General features: G+C 36.2%; 1 long non-coding RNA gene across 3 annotated transcripts; it reads right to left on the reverse strand.

The window, feature by feature from the left end:
• Positions 1–8,010: 8,010 nt before the first annotated feature.
• On the reverse strand, positions 8,011–10,480 carry LOC145161060 (uncharacterized). 3 transcript variants are annotated; one of them, XR_013738338.1, is made up of 5 exons: positions 9,820–10,479; positions 9,499–9,619; positions 9,166–9,342; positions 8,844–8,888; positions 8,011–8,290 (listed from the first exon to the last, which is right to left on the reverse strand). It is a non-coding gene; the product is annotated as an uncharacterized LOC145161060 (long non-coding RNA). The 3 variants fall into 3 exon arrangements; XR_013738339.1 differs by having other exon boundaries at positions 9,166–9,290; positions 9,499–10,480; XR_013738337.1 differs by having other exon boundaries at positions 9,499–10,480.
• Between the last annotated feature and the right edge of the window lie 10,867 nt (positions 10,481–21,347).

Below are 21,347 nucleotides of genomic sequence, written 5' to 3' on the forward strand. Positions count from 1 at the left end.
ACACGTCTTGGAGATAAAGTCACACATTGACAGGTTAAGGATGTTGGGTGTCGAGATTTCAGGTGAGTTGGCTGTTGACTGGGTTCTTCAGTCGCTTTCTGAATCATATAGTGAGTTCGTTAGAGAGTACTATATGATGAACCATGACGTGAACCTCATTGATTTGACCTATTTGCTTATAGCTGCTGAATCAGCAATGATTTGGCGTGCTGATCAAGCAAATTTGTCTGGTAAATCAAACTCCTAAACTTCAATGAACATTGAAAATGGTGACATTGGAAATCCAGAAAAGGCAAATTCTGAGATAGTTCCTTGTGCCATTCCAAAAGAGTCCATTTGCTTCTATTGCCAAGAGAAGGGGCATTGGAGACGAAGCTGCCCTATTTACCTGAGAGATCTGAGAGATGGGAGACTCAAGACGTATGGATCTACTTCAGGTAAAATCTATTAACTAACTCTGTAAGTTCCTATTCTTTGATTCTTAATACATGATGTGACAAGATTACATTTTGATGTTTTTTGCAGGATCGAAGAAAAGAGAGGAAGCTTAAGGAAGAAGCGTGCTGAATCTGATCATGAAGAAATGGATTTCGATTGCATGGACTCGAGGATCAGATTTTTGAGCTGCTACTCTAGAGTTAGGATATATTGATAAGAAATATGTAATAGCATAGTTTTTCAGTTGAATTGCATTGTAAGGACAAATTTTTCCGCAATAAAATAAAATTTGATTTTGTCTTATTTATTTATCCTTGCAATGGTGTGTATGAAAAATTGATGTTTTGATTGTTTCTATTGTTAGCAATAATGGATTTGATTCTTAATTATGTTATTTGTGGAAATGTCGAGAATTTTCCAAATAAGGGAAGATTCTCATCGCCCAAGTTTCAGTTGGACAGAAACTTGGAGTCATGCAACTTGGTTGCGTGATGAATGAGAAACTTCATATTTGGAAATTAGACTAATTCTTTGACAAAGTGTCAAGAGAAGGACTAGGAGATCGAGTACACTAGGTTGTGCATTGATCAAGTCCACCACAAGAGTGATAAAGATATTCGTCATTATTTACTAAAGTTTAGTAAATATGGTTATACTTATAAGATTAAGTATAATTATGAGTTGATTTTAAGAGTTTCAATCAATAGCAGAACGAATAAGAAGAATCAAGTAGGCAGAAAGATAAAAGTTTCTCTATTCTAAGAAGAAGGGAGAGTACCTTTTATTGTGTTTTATGATAAGTCTTAATGATTAAGAACCATATCTCAATTGATCCTCCAAGTGAGTCTTAGTGCATTTGTATGTCTAAGAAGAGGAATCGAGAATTGTAGAAATGGTTAAAATCAAGAAGTCAATCATACTTCGTTCCAATATCAAGTCTTAGAGTTATATTCCAAGATTGTGAATTGAGTGACAAGTCTTAAGTAGGTTTATAACACTTATCAAATGTGGAGTTTGGAAAAGGCTTTCTTATTCTTGCACATTTGAAATTGGTAAGTTGTGTTGTCTTGGATAAGACAAAGACCAACTAGGACCAATTATGTGAAGTGTTTTGTCTTGATAAGAACTACACTAACTCTTGAATATTTGTTTTGTCTAGGAAAGGTGATAGTTGATAGGTTTTATACAAACAATCCTATGTGTGCATGCAACCCTAATTGGATCTATGTTTTCACTATAAGACATACAACTTTATGAACACATAAGAAACCCTAGCATGCTCCTACTATTTTCGAAAAATCATATAGTAGAGTAGAACACATACCTTTGTTGTTATATTGCAATAACAACTAGTTTCCTTGATCTCTTAAACTCTTGAAAGCAAGCACCACAAATGTAGTGCCTCTAATGGCTCACAAACACCAAGAAGCAAGAAGGCAATTATGAGAGAGGAGGGAGGATGCTAATTTTCGGCCCTAGAGTTTCTCTTGGAAGCAAGTGGCCGAAAATTGAAGCCGAGGGTCTCAATTTATATTGTAGGCTGCTAGGGCTTCAGTCTAAACCCTAATGGACAGCTTAGCCACCAAGAAGCCCAAGGAACCTTCTGGAATAAGGCCTTGGACGAAAATATGATGATCCTTCATCATAATTTCGTTCCCCCTTTAGACCATTAGGTTTCTCAGCCCAAAACTCAACTATCACACATTTGACAGTTTAAGCCCCTTTATTTAATTAATCTCTTTTAGTCACCAAATTAATTCTTAATTAATTTATGACTAATACTAATTAAACAAATATGATTTCTCCTTTGATATATTATTCTTATAATATATTAATAAACCATAATATCCTCTCTCTCTCTCCTTAAATTACCTTATCAAGTTGCTTTGGTGAAGGCAACCCAAAAGGACCATGCACAATCGGGTCAAGTACATACCAAATATAGTTACGGACTTAGACACTAATCCAACAGTCTCCCACTTGGATACGTCTAGTAACTATATCTCACATATGACTTCAGGATCCGATTAGCAATCATAGCTTTCAATAGCCGCTGTCAACTCTGATCAGTAATCTGTCCTTCAGATAAGGGATCGTATAATCCTCTGTTCTAGATATCATGCTGACAATACTTATTGTCCAGCATTTTGTTTCTCGATCTCTGATTTGTTCGACATAGAACTCAGTTGAACACATCAACTTCATCCTGACCGGGCCCGGCACATAAGTCAAACCAAATCATCGAGTGGCCAAGATATCGCTTTTATTCTCTTAGAATAAAAGGAACAGAAAAAAAAACTTCGACTTATATGCTTTTATCATTTACTAGCTAAGTCACACACAATAATGCGTTTTATAACATCAAGTTATTGATGCGTTTTCGCATTATCAATGTATAATCAGTTAGCAAACAATAACCATATCTCTAGGTTTAAAGATTATATGATTGTATCATCTTGCGATCACTTGTGATAACTTTCATGAAGTGATACCAGCAAGTGCGGGTTTATTCCAATGCTCAAAACATATTTCATAAGCACTCATAAACTTTGTAGCAAACATTTGCTATGTCTAAAACCTTTTAGACAATCTACAAACAAATTCATGACAATCTTCTTTCATATCTACTTCCAACATATGAGCGATTGTGGACCGTTCGAATAATCTTATTATTCAGGAAGTCAAAACATGCAAAATCGAAACAATAGATAAATAATCAACACAAGATAGTAACCTTTCTTATAAATAACACACCTTTATTTAATCATCAAATGTTGAATACAAAATTATCCATTACAAGTTTCCTACCTATCTAATCTAAACTAGTATCGTCCTTTAGCCCAACGCTCCTAGCATGTTGCAAATGCTTGACCCTACTCAGTCCCTTCGTAAGGGGATCTGCTGGGTTATCTTCCGACGATACCCTCTTCACAATGAGGAGTCCCTCTTCTACCCGATGTCTAATAAAATGGTTTATCCTGTCGATATGTCGAGATCTGCCATGATCCCTTGGTTCCTTGGTTAAGGCAACCGCTCCTTCATTATCACAGAAAATTTCCATGGGCTCCTTTATGGATGGCACAACTCCAAGGTCTCCAATGAAGTTCTTCAGCCATATAGCCTCCTTTGACGCCTCGCTTGCCGCAATGTACTCTGATTCGCACGTTGAATCAGCTACGGTCTCTTTCTTGGAACTTTTCCAAGTCACTGCTCCTCCGTTCAGGGTAAAGACCCAACCTGAATGCGATCGGTAATTATCACGATCCGTCTGAAAACTAGCGTCACTGTACCCTCGTACCCTTAAGTCATCACTCCCACCGAGGACTAGAAACCATTCCTTGGTCTTTCGTAGGTACTTAAGAATATTCTTGACAGCAATCCAATGTGCTTTACCAGGGTTCCCTTGATATCTGCTGACCATGCTCAAAGCGAAGGCCACATCAGGGCGAGTACAGGTCATAGCATACATAATCGAGCCAACTGCGGAAGCGTAAGGTACTCGGCTCATATCAGCTATCTCCGCCTCTGTACTCGGGCTCTGAGTCTTACTCAGTTTGGTATTACATTGAATTGGTAACTCCCCTTTCTTGGAATTCTCCATACTAAAACGCTTTAGTACCTTTTCCAAGTATGTATCCTGACTGAGTCCTATCAGTCTCTTACTTCTGTTTCTCACTATCCTTATTCCCAGAATATATGCAGCCTCTCCGAGATCCTTCATAGCGAAACACTTCCCAAGCCAAGACTTGACCTCCTGCAAGGTTGGGACGTCGTTTCCTTTGAGTAGTATGCCATCTACATACAATACGAGGAAGCTTACTATACTCCCACTGGCCTTGACATACACACATGACTCATCTTCGCTTCGCAGAAAAGCAAACTCTTTGACCTTCTCGTCAAAACAAAGATTCCATCTGCGAGATGCTTGCTTCAATCCATAAATGGATTTCTCAAGCTTGCACACTCTACTTGGCTGCTTCGCATCGACAAAACCCTCTGGCTGATTCATGTAAACATCCTCAGCCAACTTCCCATTTAGGAAAGCGGTTTTTACGTCCATCTGCCAGATGTCATAATCATGAAACGCAACTATTGCGAGCATTACCCTAATAGACTTTATCTTGGCAACTGGCGAGAAGGTCTCATCATAGTCAACTCCATGAGTTTGAGTAAAGCCCTTCGCGACCAATCGTGCTTTATAAGTGTGCACTTTCCCATCCATGTCTGTCTTCTTCTTGAAGATCCACTTGCACCCGACTGTCTTACGACCGGGTACATTATCAACCAAATTCCAAACTTGGTTGTCATACATGGACTGAATCTCGTTGTCCATTGCCTCTTTCCATTTAGCAGATTCCGGGCCTGCCATGGCTTCCTTGTAGCTATTAGGTTCATCCAGATTTATTAGTGTACTATCACTAATAAACGTATCCCCGTCAGTAGTAATATGGAAACCATAAAACTGGGGTGGAACACTAACTCTACTCGAACGTCTAAGAGGTAAGGACTGGTCAATTGGTTCAACAGGAGTTTCCTCCTCAGGTTGAACGCCAGTGTCAGAGGTTCCTTCATCTCTTGACTCTTGAAGCTCTTCAAGGTCAATCTGACTCCCACTGTCTCCTTGACTTATGAGTTCTCTCTTTCTGAAAACCCCTCTCCTAGCAACAAAGACAACATTGTCACTTGATCTATAGAAGAGATAGCCAAAAGACTTCTGTGGATAGCCGATGAAATAACACTTCTTACTACGAGGTTCTAGCTTGTCGTGAGTCTCTCGTCTTACGAAAGCTTCACAACCCCAAACCTTGATATGTGCTAACGAGGGAGCTTTCCCTGTCCACATCTCGTGAGGTGTTTTGGCAACCTTCTTGGTGGGAACTAAGTTAAGGATATGCGTGGCAGTCTCTAAGGCATACCCCCAGAATGAGATTGATAATGAAGCACGACTCATCATTGAACGAACCATGTCCAACAAGGTTCGATTACGTCTCTCAGCCACACCATTCAAATGTGGCGTTCTAGGAGGCGTCAGTTGCGAAACTATTCCGCATTCTTTTAGATAGTCGTGAAACTCAAGACTTAGGTACTCTCCTCCTCGATCAGATCGAAGCATCTTGATTTTCCTGCCCAGCTGATTCTCTACTTCATTCTTAAACTCTTTGAACTTTTCAAAGGTTTATGACTTTTGCTTGATTAAGTAGATATATCCATATCTGCTATAATCGTCTGTAAAAGTCACGTAGAAGCGACAAGCGTCCCTTGTGGTGGATCTAAAGGGTCCACATACATCAGTATGTATGAGATCCAATACACCCTCACCCCTTTCACATGTGCCAGTAAAGGGTGACTTTGTCATCTTCCCAAGTAAACAAGATTCACACACGTCATCGTCCCTAAGGTCGAATGACTCCAAGACTCCATCCTTTTGGAGTTGGGCTATGCGTTTCTTGTTAACATGGCCAAGGCGACAATGCCACAGGCATGCTTTGTCCAAACTATTGGACAAATCAATATTAAAGACATCATTTCCTAAATTGTCTATAATCAACACAGATTCATAAATCCCATTACAAGGTAATGCATTGAAATAAAAAACACCATTCAAATAAACATTAATAGAACCATTGCTATTATCAAATGAATATTTGAAACCTAGTCTATATAATCCATGAAAAGAAATGGTGTTCCTTGCCATATCTGGCGAATAGCAACAATTATTTAAATCTAGTCCTAACCCATTACTCAACACTAAAGAATAAACTCCGATCTTGGTTACTGGTGATGACTTCTTGTTTCCCATGACCAAGTTTATTCTTCCATGCTCCACTTCCCTACTTTCTCTTAGCCCCTGCAAATCAGAACAAATGTGGAAACCACATCCAGTATCAAGGACCCATGAAGTATCAAGTGATGAGTTATTAGATTTAATTGAATACATACCTGCAAATGTGGGCTTTATCTTCCCATCCTTAATATCTTGCAGATATTTAGGGCAGCTTCGTTTCCAGTGGCCCTTCTGGTGGCAATAGAAGCACTCTGCTTCCTTGGGGTCAGAAGAGGGTTTAACAGAACCTGCTTTGGTCTCACTAGAAGAGGAACCATCTTGGGTCTTACCCTTACGTGGCTCTTAGAAGGAGCCTTCCTCTTTTTACCCTTTCCTTGGCCAATTGCCAACACAGGAGCAGCTACAGTTGTAACATCCCAAAATTCAAGCCCAAAAATTTCATTTTTGATTAATTAATTCATAAAACATTTATTAGAAAATATTGTAAATTACCTTATCAAGTTGCTTTGGTGAAGGCAACCCAAAAGGATCATGCACAATCGGGTCAAGTACATACCAAATATAATTACGGACTTAGACACTAATCCAACAAAAGGTTCCTGACAAGAGAATCATATATGTCAAGAGGTCAGTGGGAGTCTCAATTGTCTTGAAAAGTTTCAAGAACAAATCAAGAATAAACCGATAGTTAATCACTAGCACACGACTTGAGGTTGGCGACCTATCATGTTGACATAATTTTGTTTATGCGCCATTCCAGATGAAGTCAACTATGCAATATGAGTTCTATGACACTACAAGAAAAATAACTTACATTCACACCAAAAAAGTGTAACCATATGCGTATAGTGACATTATTTTTTCACTGAAAGTGTGACGGAAGGTGACGTCATCGTATGGGTCTTATGGTCACTTTAAAATGTAGTGTCCGTATGATATGAAAACATGTGGCCGTATTATAAAAGTGTGGCAATTGGGTAGGGAATTTTGTTCCTAAAATTAATCATTTTATCCGATATTGTGGCGTTAAACAGTCAATAGACACATTTATTTAGTAATTGTAGTAACTACATATCACCAAATGGTGACATACATGTTGTTTCAATGTGACGTTTAGCTAGTAATTTGTCACACAATTCAAAGTTTATTAAGACTATTCGGTATCTTTTACAAACATGCAATTACGGTGAACATGACCATGTTCACTAAATGGTCACATGTAATTAATTTCAAGAGTGGTGATTTGCTAATAATTAGTCACAAAAACAATCTTTTATTGTGATTATTGTCTATCGTATAGAGACACAAAATTAAGTGAAACATGATCATAAGTATTATAAAGACACACATTTTATTAAAATTATGGATTTAAGATTAGTTTACCGCCATATTTGTATTGCTTATCATGACCGATGCTATCATTCAAACATATAAAAAGTCATAACTATGACTATTTTATATCCTTTCGACATAGAAAATCAATTAAAAAATAACCATAATTTATTTATAGACACAATAGTGTTTGTAATTGTGACAAATACTCAATTTAATACTACAAAAATTGGTTATTAGTATAACCTATTTTATCATTTAGACACATAAACAATGTTGAGTGTGATACAAAGTGGCCATTATATAATTTTAGAGGCATTTAAAAAAACTTTCAAACATAGCCAAATTTATATTATAGACACATGAAAATTTTGATGTGTGATAACTCTTTTACATTCAGTGACATTCAGACACATCAAAACAATAGAGATGAAAGTAACCATAAACCTAAAATATGAATCCAAAAAAGAAATTGATATTATTAATAACTGAAATGCAAATTCGTACATAAGATCCATAACTAAAATAGAAAAAAAAAATTATACTAATAACATGTCTAAAAATATGGTAAAGAAAGCAAAAAAATCGTAAACCAAAAACTAGATATAACTATGCTTTCATTTTGTTGGCATTGTTCCTTGTCTTCATGAGAAGGCTATCACTCGATATAAAAGTTGTTTTGCGCATCTTTGAGTTTTAAAGTTCATTGTCGTCATGTGATTTCATATTTGATACCTATACCAACAACATTGAAATAAGATATGATAAATAAGCTGGTTCTCTACGGTTAGTGTACACAACAATGATAAATGTATATTCTTTGTTGCTTGTATAATCCACAATATGAAATTTACATTAAAATTTGATTAATATGAATATTGTGAAAAATGTTGGTTGGAATGCAAGGTAATATTATCAATTAGTCTCATCCATACACTTGGGTTTTGAAGTTATTGTAAAACATTGAGTTTTGAAGTTATTGTCTCAACCAAACATCTTTTTTGGTGGTTTTTGCAATCGCATAAGAACATATTTAAGTAATATATGGAAAATTAGGATTTAATATAAAAGATAAATTAAAAACAATGAAAATTGTTAAGTAAATACATATAGGTGTTACAGATTTCAGGGAAGGCGGTGGTGTATCGGGAATTGCAGTTGCAGTCTTAGTTTGAACTATTTTTTTGGTGGTTTTTTCAATTGCCTAAAAAAGTGAAGTCCCGAATGAAAAATCAGAAATTAGTACAAAAAAATATAACAACAACGAATTTGAGAAGTGATGACATACTAGTGTCAAGGGTTCCTCTGTTGGTTCTTTGATTGTGATAGTACCCTATAAAATATAAGGAAAAAGGGACAATTTATATGAGAAGTATATGCAAAGTTGTAACCAAGAAAGATAACTTATACATCTTTTTATTAACACCATTGCTCTTTGTTTGCTTTAACCTATCTCCTGTTTTCTTTTCTTCGTATTTTGAATCAAGATGTGAAATGAATGAATCTTAAACTTCAAAGTTGATTTACATTGAAGCTTGTAACAAGGAACTACAAATAAAAGTCAATTTATGATCAATTTGCCAACAAATCCACAAATAAGCAATACTTACCATTGAAGTAATTTTTTCCCATGATAAGCAATCAAATCCTTGTACCATGGCTTCCTTCTTTTGTGATCTAAAGACCTTCCTAAGGCTCACAATAGCCTCAAGAATAATAATTGAAGGACACATACCTATATGGAGGATCAAGAGTCAAGACCTTGTTCCAAGAGCATTTTGAAACACCTGATAATATATGCATGAAATACTTATAACAATAAAAAAAGTGATAAAAAATGTATGATAGACTTATAGGGAGACTGTTCCCTATGTAGCATATGTAAATCTTAAGTTTATATATAATGCAATTAAGGAATTTTGATAAAGAGTATAAGAGTATACCTTACAACGTGGCCTTGTACTTTCAACAAATATTTGATCATTCCCAAAACATTTGGTACAATTGACTTGCATCGGGTCAAGCATTTGATTTGCTTGTTGGTTATTTTCTCAAAATTCGTAGCTAGCAATAGCACATTAAATCAGTTGAACAAAAGATTCAAGATATCATGCATGTTTTAACTAATTGTATGTTAGCGATTAAAGTATTTAAAATTAAGAAGTTTAGCTGAAATGATCAATGTAGTTCAATATAACAGGAAGCCGTATCACAAATTTTGCATAAATTAGCATTAAAGTGACATTAGATAAGAAAAAACTTACCTTCTTTTATTAACGAAGTGATCGGTAACAGATGCAACCAAATAGAAATAGTTGTATTCCTAGGTCTATTTCAGTTGACTTTTTTGGCTATTCAACGCCTTCAACTTCAAGAACAATAGATCATCGAAACTTTTGTACCTTCTATTAAACGTAATCTTGGAATTTTTTAGGATTTTTGTAGTTATCGATGAATAGTGTGGGAAAAGGATCGAGAAAAAGGCAGCAAATTAAGCAGATTGGGATGCAACCAATAAAACCTATTAGGGCTCGTAACAGATAAATTGAAGAAATAATATATGTTAGTCATCGTCGCGGATGTGGACAAACACCGAGGACGTTCGGCGGTATAGATGGTGATGGTCGTAGTCAGAGGTGACGTAATGGTTGATGGTGGCGATGTAAGGTAACGATGGGCGGTGTATAGGTTGATGTTGGTGTTGAGAGGCGGCGTGTAGAGTGATCAGATGGTGCTGAACTGCAACGTATATGATCTTGCTAGTTGTAAGAGGCTTTAGTGAGAGACTTGATGGTGAGCAAACCATTGGGCGGTGGTCGGCGGCAAAGTAGCGAAGAAGCGATGAGCGAACGAGTGGAAATGGTGGCCGCCGTTTTGGGTTTTGTGGCGTTAGGTTTTCCTTTAAAAGATAATGAATTTTTTTTTTTTTTTTTGGAGGGATAGCAAAAGTGAGGCGGTTATAATAAAATAATTGCAATTGTTTTTTAATTATAGGATTATATATATATATATATATATATATATATATATATATATATATATATATATATATATATATATATTAAAATGATATATAAAATTAATTTTTTATTGTTATTTTTAATGTTAATATTTTTTTAAATCAAATTACTTATAAAAGCAACCATTCTAAACTTTTATAAAAATAATATTATTATCACAAAAATAAATATCATATTTCTTATAAAAATGTATGATTAATTGCGTTTTTCTTTAAACACAATATTGATTTTTTAATAATATACAAAATGAAACTTACATATCCTATGTTATTAAATAAGTGATATCTGATAAGGAGGTGGGGACAGGGGTAAATGTGGATGTAGATGTCGGGATGGGGTGGTATAGGGGTGACTAGTGAGGTGGGGTTGGTGTGAGTCTGTGGTCGTCGAGAGAGTGGGTAGGTTAGTGGTGAAACTTTAAATATATCTAAAACATTTAACACGTTTAAATATAACAATAACTAAATAAACTCAAAATATATTTAAACTCAAACTTAAAGGGTCATATATGACAACGAAAGTTAAACATTATTTACAAAGTAATACATGTGGTTGTAGGTATGAGTGTGGATATGGGTATGGGGAAGGTGGTAGGGGTAGTGTGGACGTAGGGTGTGTAATGTGGAGGTGGTGTGGGCATGGGTGTTAGCTTATGGGAATTGGCGTATGGGTTTTTGTGTATTTATGGGTGTGAGGGTTGATGGGGTAGGGTAAATGAGGGGTGTGGCTGGGGTGAGCATATGGGTGTGGGTATGACGGTATGGGTCGGGTTGGTGTGGGGTATGTATGTTTGTATGTAGGTGGTGTAGGTTATATGAGGTGAAGGTGGGTGGACGTGGGAGTGTAGGTGTGGATGTGGGGCGAGGTAGGTCGTATGGTGTTGGTAGGGGTAGAGTTGGATGGATGGGTGGTACCAAACTATATATAAACTCAAACATGAAGTTCGGATACGATAATGAAAGCTAAACCCTAATTAGAGAGTAATGTATATAGGTGTGAGTGCATGGATGACTATTACAGGTGTAAAAGTATGGTTAGAATGTGGGTAGAGTATGTGGGAAAGATGGCAGGGGGTGGTGTGGGGTACGTTGTATGGGTGTGTGATGTGGAGGTGATGTGGGGTTGGTTAAGCGTCGATGTGGGCTTATGGGAATAGGCATATAATTATGTTTTTAAGGGTATAGGATTATGGATGGGTGGGGTTAGGGTTGGGGTGAGCATTTGGGTGAGGGGTAGGGTCGGGTGTGTGTGGGGTGGTGTAACCATAAGTCATCGTTTGAGAACCAATGCTAATTTTAAACCATAAGCCTTAAGTCATATAAACCCTCCTAAGCCGTGAGCCATAAGACACAAGGCTTAAGCTTTAAGCTAACCATAAGTCGTAATCCCTACACTTAGAGACATAAGCCACAAACCATAAGCCATAAGATGTACGCCTTAAACCATAATCAATAAAAGGCTTATGACTTATGGTTTAAGGCATATAACTTATGGATTATAGTTTAGAGCTTAATAATTGTTACTTTTGGATTATGGATTAAGACTCATGACTTATGGCATATGACATAAGTCATAATACCTAAGCTATATGTCATAAGCTTTAAGCCCTAAGCCACAAGACATAATTCCTAAGCCACAAGCCATAATTCCATAAGCCACCCACCCCTACCTACGAACCCACATGTACACCCACCATATCACTAATCCATATATCCAACCAAACCTACCAAAACCGACATTTACATACATGTATACCTACACACGCCCACCCCTACACAATCTTCCCGTACCTACTCAAGTACGACCACCTACACCTACACCCAACACCACTCCTAAACACTAAGTGTTACCCGTACACTACACACCCCACCACACCCCTACCACCACAAACATGCACCCCCACCTACAAACCTACACCAACACCCTACCCCACCCTACCATGTCCTAAATCCCCACATCCACCCACCGCACCCCCACTTACACTTATAATCATATCCCCACCAACACCCATATATCCATTTTGACTTACCCATACATACAACCATATATCTCAACCACACTCACATTCGCGATTTAGGGGTATGTTCCTTTTAACCCTAATTTGTAAATTCTTTTCATTATTGGTCCCTAGCCGAGTACGCTGGGCGTACTCTATGAGTACGCTGAGTATACTGGCTTGAACAATGGACGTGGAGGCACCCACGTATGTTGGGCATACATGGGAGTACGCTGAGCGTACACTACGTAGGGGCAAACCCTAATATATACATACACATATACATACATATACCTATGCACTTATATACAAATACACATACACATATAAATTCACATTTACATAGGGGTCGATTCTAGGTTTTTCAGGTTTGGGTTCATTCGAACTGGGTTTGGACCCACTTTCATCCCTAATACACATTCATACACACACACACATTTACATAGGGGTCGATTCTAGGTTTTTCAGGTTTGGGTTCATTCGAACTGGGTTTGGACCCACTTTCATCCCTAATACACATTCATACACACACACACACATATATATATATATATATATATATATATATATATATATATATATATATATATATATATATAAAATTGTAATAAAAAATATAACAATAATAATAAAAAATTAATAATAATTAGAATTTTAAAAATGATTTTTTTTTTCATCTATTTTAACTTTAGTTTGAAATTTCCAACGTAATCTTCACTCCACCAAGATATTGGCTACTTTTTAGATTTCAAAGTTCCCCAAAATTTTTGACCAAATTTATCCCCACCCGCCAATCGATCTCAGTTACCGCTCTCACCCAAAATTTTCTGTCTTCTCAGTCATCGGCAGCTCGCCAAAGCTTCGCCTTGTTGCAAACCCTCACCGGTCTAACTCGCCATTGTCGCCATCGATTGAGGAAGACGCCGCCGCCACCATCACCTGCAACTACTGTGAACTTCAAATGGACAAGTCCAATCGATGGGGTTATGCATTGCATCTTCTTTCATAATTCATCTTTAATGAATTGAGATGATCGTCGATGCTCCAAACAAGCTGTGTCACTGTTTGTTTCTTCCTTGAGCCGCTTCTACCTCGACGGGCCACCTGAACACCGGCGCCGAGGCACTAGAGGATCTCCTCAAAACAGGTTCATTTTTTTTGTTTCTGTAATCTACTAAAATCTGCGGACTAGGGTTTCATTGTAGCTGAAATATTATTTTTCTTGCTATGTTTCTGAAATTATTAATGAAATATGAAACTATTGATATAACTGAACTTTTTTTTTTTGCTAAAAATCTAGAATCGGGTTAATGAAATCTGAAAGTATGGGTCGACTGTGTTGGAAGTAAAAATCTCCCAATAAAATTGATCTTAGCATATGATATTTCTCTTACTTGAACAATCGAACCTGTTATAAACTTTTGCACATCTATTTCCATTGGTTTATATTAATTTTAGAATGTTAGGATTAACATCTTCTATGTATTGCTTTGGTTTTTGTAATTGTACTTCCAAAACATGGTGAATTTGGCCTCAAGCGTCAATTTGACCAAAACAGTTTTACCATGGGATTTGATAAAGTGCTCTATTACATGCAAGAATGTAAAATCTAGTACATTTGAATCTATATGTCAATGTAATATGGTTAATGTCGAGGATGCAAAATCTGAACCTAAATATGCTTAATTTTGTTTGATAGAAATTGTTAGGTAATTGTGCTTCCAAAACATGGTGAATTGGGCTAATTTTGTTTGATAGATATTGTTTGGCTTAAAAGTTCAATGTAATCTATATTAGCCCAAAAACAACAGGTAGGGTTTATGATGACTTAAACTAGGATGGTATTATACACAAATCAACAAAACATGCTAACATTGATTGTCTTTTAGGTTTGGTTGATTTATGATGGAGTGTGTATATGCAAATGGGTTGGGATGGTTACTTGGTTTCGATATAGTGAATCTAATAACTAATAACCATTTTTTACGATGGAAATAGATTCTCTAAGTAAAGAATATGAAGAGGCGTTTCTACCCATTGAAGAGCTTTTATTTAAGGCATTGTACATTGAAAACCCCTACAAGTTATAATATTGTAATTTTAGTTTTTCTATTAAGTTGAAAATAAATGAAGAAAGTTTGTATTAATTCCAGTGTTCCCTATTGGCGTGTTCATCAAAATGACAATTGTGGTCATATTTCTAGGTATGATCGGCTTGTAAAAGAATAAATAAAAACAATATTTTTCTCGTTTGTAACGTTGTATTTCAAGTTATATTTAAAACTTCCGAATTCTGGTATAAACTTTCATTTCTGGGCCATTTATGTTATTTTGACTATTTAGGTCAATTTTAGCCTGGTTCATCAAAATGACCATTGTGGTAATTTTTCTAGGTATGATCAGCTTGTAAAATAGAATAAAAAAAATAATATATTGCTCAGTTGTAACTTTGTATTTCTAGTTTTTTATCATTTATCGTTTTCTGTGTAAAATTATTGATTCGACTTAGTGCATATGTAGGTTTTCACAGCCTTAGTGATATCCTTCCACATACCATTCAACCTATCAAAGTTCATGCATTAAAGTTCCTAATTTCGTTTTGTTGTTTGATGCTCGAAACCCCAAAGTTAGTTGCTAAATGAGAAAAAATGTTTCTTGGAAATTTGCTTGAAGTGCATGATAGTTGCTTGAAAAAGTGTCAATTGGTTGATGTCTTCTAATTAGAATTAGAACTCCTTTGTCTCATTGGTATTTTGGCCTAAAATTTATAATAATACCCTTATTGCTAAACTACTTTTTTTTTTTAAAAAAAATGGTTGATTAACGATGGAGAGCTCTAATTATAAGATTGTACTTTATTTTTAATTCCTTGTAATTGTAATATTCCCAGTTTTTTGTTGACATTTTAATTTGATATAATTTATTTTCCATTCAAATTCTATGAATTTATATTATTTTATTTGATTTATGATAAATTAAACAATCGTTATATTTAATTTGACTATTTACAAAGATGTCTAGAGTTTACCTATTAACATTGAGTATAGTGGCAGAAGAGTATATATGGTCATATGTTTTTTCTTTTATCGTAACTAATTTTCATTTCTAGAAACACTATAAACTAGAACATCTCAGTACAATAATTATATGCACAAGTTTCAATTTCTTTTATCATGAAAATTCTTCATTTTCGACACACATAAGAATTAAATAGTAACCATGAAATACTAATAGTCATATGTTTCTTCTTTTTTGACAATGCTTGTTTACTTTTAGTTGCTCATAAAAATTTAGACTGTAACCATAGAGCACTTGTAGTTCAAGGTTTTTTTCATTAAACCATAACCATACAATACTTATAGTCTTGTTTTTTTTTTCCTTAAAACGTGGCCATAGAATACTAATGGTCACTTTTTTTTCTATGATTATTAATATATTTTTACTTATAATCACACGTATGAAATGAATAAAGGTCACAAATGTTTCCTTCTTTCATGAACATGATTTACCATTTAGCCACACATAACAAGTTTAACTGTGACTATAACATAATTATACATATACACTTTTTCTTTTATCATGACAAATATTCATTTTTGGACATACATAATAAATTAAACATGACCATAAAATATCTATAGTTACTTGTTTTGTTGCTCTTAATCAGTGTGTAATAAACGCTACCGTATGGACACACAAATAATTAATGTGGCCATGTATTTCTTTTTAGCTACATTACATTCAAATGTCAATATATGCTCCATGATACAGCCACATAAACATCTGCTTCATGTGAGCATATAATAATCGATCGTCTCTTATAAAAACCATCATAAAATTTTTCCATATATCCAAGAAACCTATGGTGGATGGCGACAATTGGCCACATTGCTCAAGTGTGGCTAATAGTTGTCACATTTGTTATGTTTAACTGTGTCTAAAGGTTTCAACTATATCACCAATGGTCATGAAATTCAACTTAATATGTCGCTAAAACAATGGCAGAATTTTAAGAATAATCTTTAGACACAGTTTTGTCAAAAGTGTGGCTGGACGGTTTTGGCAAAAGTGTGACCATAGGTCATTTTTGTACTAGTGTGAATTGATTGCATAAAGGCAAGGCACCCTAATCAATGGAAAGTACATTGATAGGAAAGGGTGAACTACTCAACGACCTGGAAGCAATGGTGGGCATTCGTGCTACCATGAGGTAGGAAATCGAGATTGAACAAGTTCAGTCCATATGAGTTAGATTTGTCACGAACATTGTCTTACGATTATTGTTATGACAAATTCAAATGGATAGGAACACATACACTTTAAAATCTAAGTGTCATAAGGTCTCCCTCCTTCATGAAAATGATTGTGAGGAAATGCTTTCACTAAGAGAGATTTTAAGAAGATAGCAATTGTGATAATTGTATTCTCAAATTCGATTATGATTACGGCATCCCTCTTCATAGTTCGAATTGTGAGATTTGGCAATTAGTCTGAACAACTGGGACTCAGTAACATAAATTCTGAATTGTTTAGACACACATGTGAGCTATCTAAGGAAAGGTGTATGAGCTTAAAAAGCATAGATAAAGTCTTATCAAAGCATTAGGTATTAGAAATATGAACTTAAGGAATTCAATAAGCATTGTTTTCTAGAAGTTCAAGTGTTTTCTGAATACATGTCAAAGCTAGTGGGAGCATAAGTGTTATGCTTGTATGGAAATAATCATTGTGTTAGTGGGAGCATGATTATTATTTCAAGTATTGCGAGTTAGCAATATTAATTATAGAAAACAAAGATTAACTTTGCAAAGTTGTAGGGGTTGAAAAGTTGTTTTGCTATAATTAAGGGAGAGAATATTATACTTCGTTTCAAAATCTAAAAGCTTAGATCAAGAAATGTTAATAAAATTTAGTCAAGGATACATAGCACGTTCTCAAAATTCGATTATGATTACGACATCCCTCTTCATAGTTCGAATTGTGAGAACATGGGTAACAAAATATTATGGCAAAAGACTGATAAAGTATCATGTCTTTATGTGAGACATTATGCATCGTGTCCAAATGCCTAGGGCATTAAGAGGGAAAAAGGGACTAGAATCGGTTTTGACTAAAATAATTAAACAACTATCAAAGGACGATCTGAGGTTCACTGAGGATTTGTCGCTTGTGAGTAGTTGGAAGTATAGTACTGGATGGACTATATTGACATTATTATGAATAGATAAGATTCTATTAAGAATGAGTTGTCATATGGCAAATATGGAAATGTTTCCATTAATGGGAGTTGGATATTAAAAAATATGTCTAGATTAGAAACTTTTATGCGAGAAGGATGTTCAAAGGAATGTACTTTGAATGTGAGACTTCACGTCTATGGAATTGTCTTGTAACAATTTCCGATAGAATACCTTGTAATTTCATTAGCCGGGTCTTGGTGACTTTTGTGCTATGACATTACGAAAGAATCATTGCATAAAATGTTAGAATCTGGCATATATTCTAAAAGTGGCAAGAATTTGGTATTCTTATACTAATAATAAGGATTGGGGATTGTGAAATGAGTTTCATTGGAAAAGTTTTTCAATTGATCTATTTCACAAAGTATGGACCATAGGAAACCAAAGTGTGCATGCTTGGAGCATGGGGCAATTGTGGTTATAATTCGAGTAATAAGTTGATTTTCTGAAACAGTAAGCAATGAATAATGAGTAATCAATATGGTGTTTAAATAAAAATGTTTTTATTTACGCTCAAAAGTTTTGGGGCCATATAGGATTAATATTAATATTGCGTTTCACTTTGCATGTTTTGACTTCCAGAATAACTGGGTTATTCGAACCTCCACAGTCGGTCATACGTTGGAAGTAGGTATGAAGGAAGACTGTCATGAATCTGTCTGCAGATTGTCTAAAGTGTTTAGACATAGCACAAGTTTCCTGCAGAGTTCATGAGTGCTTTGGTAAGATTAAAGTATTGGATTAAACCCACGCTCACTTGAATCATTTCATGGATTTATCACAGGTGATTAGTGAGACGATAACATTGTATATTCTTGAAACTGAGACGTGTGAGTTGTTATTTGCTGGTCGGTTGCACATTGATGATAAGTAAACGCACCAGTAACTTGGTGTTATAAAACTTATTGTTGTGTGTGATTCGATTAGTAGGTGCAAGCAAGCATTTGAGTCAAAGTTTATCCATTCCTTTTACCCAAAGTGGGATAAAAGCGATATATGTGGGCCCCTCGATGATTTAGTGATGACACCTAAGCGCTTGGCCAAGCCGGGACTAAGTTGATGTGTTCAATTGTAGTCTGTTGTCAGTCGTCATGAATCAGAAGTCTGGAAACAATACATAGACAGAGAGAATGATTTAAATCCATGTCTCGTGTCTATACGATATCTTGAGAATGGAGGAATATACGATCCCTTATCTCAAGGACAAGTTACTGATCAGAGTTGACAGCGGCTTTTGAAAACTACGATTGCTGATCAGGTTCTGAAGTCATACGCGAATAGTTATTACACTTATCCAAGTGGGAGACTGTTGGATTAGTGTCTAAGTCCATAACTATTTTGGTATGTACTTGACCCGATTGTGAGCATGGTCCTTTTGGGTTGCCTTCACACGGGTGACTAGAAAGGATGACAGTTGAGGAGAGAGGTTGATTAGGGCATAAATATGATTTATTTATTATATTATATGATTAATATAATAATTTGGAATCATATTATTAATCAATATTTAATCAGAAATTAATTAGGAATTAATTTCAGGATTAAAGGAATTAATTAAAAGTACGTGGGCTGTTTTGTAATTATTTGATAGTTGAGACTTTGGGCTATTGGATCACCTTTATTAAGGCTTGAACGAAAATCCTAGAAGGATCTAGGAGTTTTCGTCCAAGGGCTTAAGGAAAGGAGTCAATGGACTTGCTTAGGCCCTAAGCTAAGGGATTAGGGTTTCCACCTTGAAACCCTAGCTAGCCTCAAGTATAAATAGCACCCTAAGGCACTAGAATTCGACTACTCCTTGGGAAAACCCTACTAGGGACGAATTTTGGAGCTTAGTATTTTCCTCCTCTCTCTCATATTCATCCTCTCACCCAAAGTGTATTTGTGAGCAATTAGAGGTACTACACTTGTGGTACTTGCTTTCAAGAGCTAAGGAAACTCAAGGAATTTGTTGTTATTACTATATAACAACAAAAAGGTATGTATTCCATTCTCCTATGTGAATTTCGAAATTACTAGGAGCATGCTAGGTTTCCTTATGTGTTCATAATGTTGTATAACTAATAGTGATAACATAGATCCAACTCTAGGGTTGCATGCACACATAGGATTGTTTGTATAAAACCCATCACTTACTAGATCCCTCTATGATCATTTGGTGTACACAAGCCAGGTATAAACACAACTGACCCCAATGTATACACTAGGCTACCGTAATTTACCCATTAGGGCGTCAACTTTTAAAAGTAAGTTGTGATTTAATTTGGACGGGAAAGAAATCATGATTATGAATAATTATTGAGGTTTTTGAGAACGTACCCAGAACATTGTAGGGTTCTTTGATGCTTCCCATCTTCTGAGGTCAGACTCCTCCGGTCTCCTCATCGTTCTTCTCTGTTGGGCAGTCCCTTTTGAAATGTCCCATTTCGCCACATGCACAACACACTTGAATTGTGTTAGCATCGGTAATAGGAGAAATGTGTTGAGTCGGGGTCTTCGCGAAGCGAGCTTCCTTGCCATTCTTAGCCCTTGGACAATTTCTTTTGAAATGTCCTACACTACCACAGAGGTAACAGGTTGGGCTAGCCCCAACATTGGCATTCAGAGTGACGAACTCGACTAGGGTCCTACATCTGCTGGAGGTGTGCCCCTTCCTGTTGCATCTGGTGCAATGCAGCACTCGACAGACTCCATAATGATGGTAGTTGCATTTGCTGCAGTGCGGGAGGTTTCCGAAGTAAGATACGATTGGGGTTGGAACAACGGGGCTGACTGGGGCATTGACTGTCCCAATTCGTTGCCTTTCAGTAGGTCCTTGGGTTGAACAACTTCCTTCGAACTTTCGCTTTGGGATGTTAGGTTGGGGATCAAGGGTATCCTTTTCAGTAGGCACTTGTTGTTGAGGTTGGTTAACACCAAGGTTTGGACTGTCATTAACACATCCACCCACATTCGTGTTGTTAGCGTTAAGAACAGCTAGGGCGGCTGCTACGGCTGCTGTGACAGTAGCTTGGAACGTAGCTGAATCCATCTGAAGGATTGGGGTCTTACCGGTGGGTTGGTTACGTTTCTTTGGAGGCATGATCTGCTACATGTTAAGAAAAGAAGCTTGTGAGCAATAATGGTTGCCTCTATATGTATCCTAAATGTTTATCTATGCCTTGAGGTTTCCCGTTTTGCTTATCTGAATCTCATTGATTCGACCCACATCCCCATGATATGGTCTTAGCAAGGATAGAAAAGATTTGAGCACACAAATTTCACATACAATAAGTTTACGAACTCCTGGTCGCTCAGCTCATCGGGCTGGCTGAGTAACTCTCATATTTTCGTCGGCTCTTGACGATATGGAAATTTGGCTATAAGGGTAGTTCCGAGGATCAAGTCGATACGGGATTCAACTTGGCACTCGGAAGAAATCCCTGGAATGTCTTTGGGGAAGACATCGGGAAAGTTGCAGACTTCGAAGATGCTCTCGAGGTCTTTAACTTCTTGCATCTCATTGACAACATGAACCAGAAATGCATAACATTCCTTCC

The sequence above is a fragment of the Lactuca virosa genome, chromosome 1 (genome assembly GCF_052849685.1).
Source record: "Lactuca virosa cultivar CGN04683 chromosome 1, Lactuca_virosa_CGN04683_v6, whole genome shotgun sequence".
Lineage (NCBI taxonomy): Eukaryota > Viridiplantae > Streptophyta > Magnoliopsida > Asterales > Asteraceae > Lactuca > Lactuca virosa.